The sequence below is a fragment of the Oncorhynchus mykiss genome, chromosome 1 (assembly GCF_057628025.1).
Source record: "Oncorhynchus mykiss isolate SJ-2025 chromosome 1, ASM5762802v1, whole genome shotgun sequence".
Taxonomy (NCBI): domain Eukaryota; kingdom Metazoa; phylum Chordata; class Actinopteri; order Salmoniformes; family Salmonidae; genus Oncorhynchus; species Oncorhynchus mykiss.
This window is the reverse complement of record NC_143022.1, coordinates 33,426,486-33,433,032: the sequence shown is the minus strand read 5'-3', so window position 1 is coordinate 33,433,032 and position 6,547 is coordinate 33,426,486.

Genomic DNA, 6,547 nt, shown 5'->3' with positions numbered 1-6,547 from the left:
ACCTAATCAGAGGGAAAAAGGGAACAGGTGGGAAAAGGGGTGACGAGGTGGTTAGGAGGAGACAAGGCACAGCTGGGGGAAAGAGGGGGAGAAAAGGTAACCTAACAACGACCAGCAGAGGGAGACAGGGTGAAGGGAAAGGACAGAGACAAGACACAACATGACAGTACATGACAGTACCCCCCAACTCACCGAGCGCCTCCTGGCGCACTCGAGGAGGAAACCTGGCGGCAACGGAGGAAATCCTCGATCAGCGCACGGTCCAGCACGTCCCGAGAGGGAACCCAACTCCTCTCCTCAGGACCGTACCCCTCCCAATCTACGAGGTACTGGTGACCACGGCCCCGAGGACGCATGTCCAAAATTCTACGGACCCTGTAGATGGGTGCGCCCTCGACAAGGATGGGGGGGGGGGGGGAGACGAGCGGGGGCGCGAAGGACGGGCTTGATGCAGGAGACATGGAAGACCGGGTGGACGCGACGAAGGTATCGCGGAAGAAGAAGTCGAACTGCGACAGGATTAATGACCCGAGAAATACGGAACGGACCAATGAACCGCGGGGTCAACTTGCGAGAAGCCGTCTTAAGGGGAAGGTTCTGAGTGGAGAGCCAAACTCTCTGACCGCGACAATATCTAGGACTCTTAGTTCTACGCTTATTAGCAGCCCTCACAGTCTGCGTCCTATAACGGCAAAGTGCAGACCTGACCCTCTTCCAGGTGCGCTCGCAACGTTGGACAAAAGCCTGAGCGGAGGGGACGCTGGACTCGGCGAACTGAGATGAGAACAGCGGAGGCTGGTACCCGAGGCTACTCTGAAAAGGAGATAGCCCGGTCGCAGACGAAGGAAGCGAGTTGTGGGCGTATTCTGCCCAGGGGAGCTGTTCTGACCAAGACGCAGGGTTGCGAAAAGAAAGACTGCGTAAGATGCGACCAATAGTCTGATTGGCCCGTTCTGCTTGACCGTTAGACTGGGGGTGAAAGCCGGAAGAGAGACTGACGGAAGCCCCAATCAAACGGCAAAACTCCCTCCAAAATTGAGACGTGACTTGCGGACCTCTGTCCGAAACGACGTCTGACGGAAGGCCATGAATTCTGAAAACATTCTCGATGATGATTTGTGCCGTCTCTTTAGCAGAAGGAAGCTTAGCAAGGGGAATGAAATGAGCCACCTTAGAGAACCTATCGACAACCGTAAGAATAACAGTCTTCCCCGCTGACGAAGGCAGTCCGGTGACAAAATCTAAGGCGATGTGAGACCACGGTCGAGAGGGAATAGGAAGCGGCCTGAGACGGCCGGCAGGAGGAGAGTTACCGGACTTAGTCTGCGCGCAGACCGAACAAGCAGCCACGAAACGACGCGTGTCATGCTCCCGGGTGGGCCACCAAAAACGCTGGCGAATGGAAGCAAGCGTACCCCGAACGCCAGGGTGGCCGGCTAACTTGGCAGAGTGAGCCCACTGAAGAACGGCCAGACGAGTAGGAACGGGAACGAAAAGAAGGTTCCTAGGACAAGCGCGCGGCGACGGAGTGTGAGTGAGTGCTTGCTTTACCTGCCTCTCAATTCCCCAGACAGTCAACCCGACAACACGCCCCTCAGGGAGAATCCCCTCGGGGTCAGTGGAGGCTACTGAAGAACTGAAGAGACGAGACAAAGCATCAGGCTTGGTGTTCTTAGAGCCCGGACGATAAGAAATCACGAACTCGAAACGAGCGAAAAACAGCGCCCAACGCGCCTGACGCGCATTAAGTCGTTTGGCAGAACGGATGTACTCAAGGTTCCTATGGTCAGTCCAAACGACAAAAGGAACGGTCGCCCCCTCCAACCACTGTCGCCATTCGCCTAGGGCTAACCGGATGGCGAGCAGTTCGCGGTTACCCACATCATAGTTACGTTCCGACGGCGACAGGCGATGAGAAAAATACGCGCATGGGTGGACCTTGTCGTCAGAGAGGGAGCGCTGAGAAAGAATGGCTCCCACGCCCACCTCTGACGCGTCAACCTCGACAACGAACTGTCTAGAGACGTCAGGTGTAACAAGGATAGGAGCGGATGTAAAACGATTCTTGAGGAGATCAAAAGCTCCCTGGGCGGAAACGGACCACTTAAAGCACGTCTTGACAGAAGTAAGGGCTGTGAGAGGAGCTGCCACCTGACCGAAATTACGGATGAAACGACGATAGAAGTTCGCGAAGCCGAGAAAGCGCTGCAGCTCGACGCGTGACTTAGGGACGGGCCAATCAATGACAGCTTGGACCTTAGCGGGATCCATCTTAATGCCTTCAGCGGAAATAACAGAACCGAGAAATGTGACGGAGGAGGCATGAAAAGTGCACTTCTCAGCCTTCACAAAAAGACAATTCTCTAAAAGGCGCTGGAGGACACGTCGAACGTGCTGAACATGAATCTGGAGTGACGGTGAAAAAATCAGGATATCGTCAAGGTAAACGAAAACAAAGATGTTCAGCATGTCTCTCAGGACATCATTGACTAATGCCTGAAAGACAGCTGGAGCGTTAGCGAGGCCGAAAGGAAGAACCCGGTATTCAAAGTGCCCTAACGGAGTGTTAAACGCCGTCTTCCACTCGTCCCCCTCCCTGATGCGCACGAGATGGTAAGCGTTACGAAGGTCCAACTTAGTGAAAAACCTGGCTCCCTGCAGGATCTCGAAGGCTGAAGACATAAGAGGAAGCGGATAACGATTCTTCACTGTTATGTCATTCAGCCCTCGATAATCTATGCAGGGGCGCAGAGACCCGTCCTTCTTCTTGACAAAAAAAAACCCCGCTCCGGCGGGAGAGGAGGAGGGGACTATGGTACCGGCGTCAAGAGCTACAGACAAATAATCTTCGAGAGCCTTACGTTCGGGAGCCGACAGAGAGTATAGTCTACCCCGGGGGGGGGGGGGGGGTGGTTCCCGGAAGGAGATCAATACTACAATCATACGACCGGTGTGGAGGAAGAGAGGTGGCCCTGGACCGACTGAACACCGTGCGCAGATCGTGATATTCCTCCGGCACCCCTGTCAAATCACCAGGCTCCTCCTGTGAAGAAGAGACAGAGGAAACAGGAGGGATAGCAGACATTAAACATTTCACATGACAAGAGACGTTCCAGGAGAGGATAGAATTACTAGACCAATTAATGGAAGGATTATGACAAACTAGCCAGGGATGGCCCAAAACAACAGGTGTAAAAGGTGAACGAAAAATTAAAAAAGAAATGGTTTCACTATGATTACCAGAAACAGTGAGGGTTAAAGGTAGCGTCTCACGCTGAATCCTGGGGAGAGGACTACCATCCAGGGCGAACAAGGCCGTGGGCTCCTTTAACTGTCTGAGAGGAATGTCATGTTCCCGAGCCCAGGTCTCGTCCATAAAACAGCCCTCCGCCCCAGAGTCTATTAAGGCACTGCAGGAAGCTGACGAACCGGTCCAGCGTAGATGGACCGACAAGGTAGTGCAGGATCTTGAAGGAGAGACAGGAGTAGTAGCGCTCACCAGTAGCCCTCCGCTTACTGATGAGCTCTGGCCTTTTACTGGACATGAAGTGACAAAATGACCAGCGGAACCGCAATAGAGACAGAGGCGGTTGGTGATTCTCCGTTCCCTCTCCTTAGTCGAGATGCGGATACCTCCCAGCTGCATGGGCTCAGCACCCGAGCCGGCAGAGGAAGATGGTAGTGATGCGGAGAGGGGGGCAACGGAGAACGCGAGCTCCTTTCCACGAGCTCGGTGACGAAGATCAACCCGTCGCTCAATGCGAATAGCGAGTTCAATCAAGGAATCCACGCTGGAAGGAACCTCCCGGGAGAGAATCTCATCCTTTACCTCTGCGCGGAGACCCTCCAGAAAACGAGCGAGCAAAGCCGGCTCGTTCCAGCCACTGGAGGCAGCAAGAGTGCGAAACTCAATAGAGTAGTCTGTTATGGATCGATTACCTTGACATAGGGAAGACAGGGCCCTGGAAGCCTCCTCCCCAAAAACAGATCGATCAAAAACCCGTATCATCTCCTCCTTAAAGTCCTGATACTGGTTAGTACACTCAGCCCTTGCCTCCCAGATTGCCGTGCCCCACTCACGAGCCCGTCCAATAAGGAGAGATATGACGTAGGCGACACGAGCAGTGCTCCTGGAGAAAGTGTAGGGCTGGAGAGAAAACACAATATCACACTGGGTGAGGAACGAGCGGCATTCAGTGGGCTCCCCAGAGTAACACGGCGGGTTATTGATTCTGGGCTCCGGAGATTCGAAAGCCCTGGAAGTGGCCGGTGGATCGAGGCGGAGATGGTGAACCTGTTCTGTGAGGTTGGAGACTTGGGTGGCCAGGGTCTCAACGGCATGTCGAGCAGCAGACAATTCCTGCTCGTGTCTGCCTAGCATCGCTCCCTGGATCCCGACGGCTGAGTGGAGAGGATCCGAAGTCGCTGGGTCCATTCTTGGTCGGATTCTTCTGTTACGGTGCGTGAATGAGGACCCAAAAGCGAATTAACTTAAACAGAGCTTCTTTAATTACCAAACATAGGTAGGCTCAGACGGACCGGCAGATTCCGACAGGACAAGACAAGGTTACAGCAAACATGACGACAGTCTGGTTCAGGCATGAAACACAACAAACAAGAATCCGACAAGGACAGGAGCAGAAACAGAGAGAGATATAGGGACCTAATCAGAGGGAAAAAGGGAACAGGTGGGAAAAGGGGTGACGAGGTGGTTAGGAGGAGACAAGGCACAGCTGGGGGAAAGAGGGGGAGAAAAGGTAACCTAACAACGACCAGCAGAGGGAGACAGGGTGAAGGGAAAGGACAGAGACAAGACACAACATGACAGTACATGACAATTTCAGCTCATGAAACATTGGACCAACGCTTTACATGTTGCGTTTATATTTTTGTCCAGTATACTTTTTAGCTACTTTGCACCTAACCCCTAAGCCCTTTAATTCTAACCATAACCATAAGATCAAATCGTACCACACCGGATCCAATGCTCGTGGGATGTGGCAGGGCTTGCAAACCATTACAGAGTACAAAGGGAAGCACAGCCGCGAGCTGCCCAGTGACACAAGCCTACCAGACAAGCTAAATAACTTCTATGCTCAGCTGATGCATGAGAGCATCAGCTGTTCCAGACGACTGTATGATCACGCTCTCCTAAGCCGATGTGAGTTAGACCATTAAACAGGTCAACATTCACAAGGCCGCAGGGGCAGACGGATTACCAGGACTTTTACTCCGAGCATGCGCTGACCAACTGGCAAGTGTCTTCACTGACATTTTCAACCTCTCCCTGTCTGAGTCTGTAATACCAACATGTTTGAAGCAGACCCCCATAGTCCCTGTTCCCAAAAACACTAAGGTAACCTGCCTAAATGTCTACCAACCCGTAGCACTCACATCTGTAGCCATGAAAGGCTGGTCATGGCCCACATCAACACCATTTTCCCAGAAACCTTAGACCCACTCCAATTTGCATACCTCCCCAAAAGATCCACAGATTGCAATCTCTATTGCACTCCACACTGACCTTTCCCACCTGGACAAAAGGAACACCTATGTGAGAATGCTATTCATTGACTACAGCTCAGCGTTCAACACCATAGTGCCCTCAAAGCTCATCACTAAGCTAAGGACCCTGGGACTAAACACCTCCCTCTGCAACTGGATCCTGGACTTCCTGACGGGCCTTCCCCAGGTTGTAAGGGTAGGTTACAACACATCCGCCACGCTGATCCTCAATACGGGGGCCCCTCAGGGGTGCGTGCTCAGTCCCCTCCTATACTCACTGTTCACTCATGACTACATGGTCAGGCACGACTCCAACACCATCATTAAGTTTGCAGATGACACAACAGTGGTAGGCCTGATCACCGACAACGATTGGCAGCCTATAGGGAGGAGGTCAGAGACCTGGCCGGGTGGTGCAAGGACAACAACCTCTCCCTCAACGTGATCAAGACAAAGGAGATGATTGTGGACTACAGGAAAAGGAGGACCGAGCATGCCCCCATTCTCATCAACAGGGCTGTAGAGGAGCAGGTTGAGAGCTTCAAGTTCCTTGGTGTCCACATCACCAACAAACTATCATGGTCCAAGCACACCAAGACAGTCGTGAAGAGGGCACGACAAAACCTATTCCCCCTCAGGAGACTGAAAAGATTTGGCATGAGTCCTCAGATCCTCAGAAAGTTTGACAGCTGCACCAGAGAGTGGTTGCATCACTGCCTGGTATGGTAACTGCTCGACCTCCGACCGCAAGACACTACAGAGGGTAGTGCCTACGGCCCAGTACATCTCTGGGGCCAAGCTTCCTGCCATCCAGGACCTATATACCAGGCGGTGTCAGAGGAAGGCCCTAAAAATTGTTAAAGACTCCAGCCACCCTAGTCATAGACTGTTCTCTCTGCTCCCGCACGGAAAGCGTTACTGGAGTGCCAAGTCTAGGTCCAAAAGGCTTCTCAACAGCTTCCACCCCCAAGCCATAAGATTCCTGAATAGCCAATTAAATGGCTACCCTGACTATTTGCATTGCCCTCTCCCACCCTTCTTT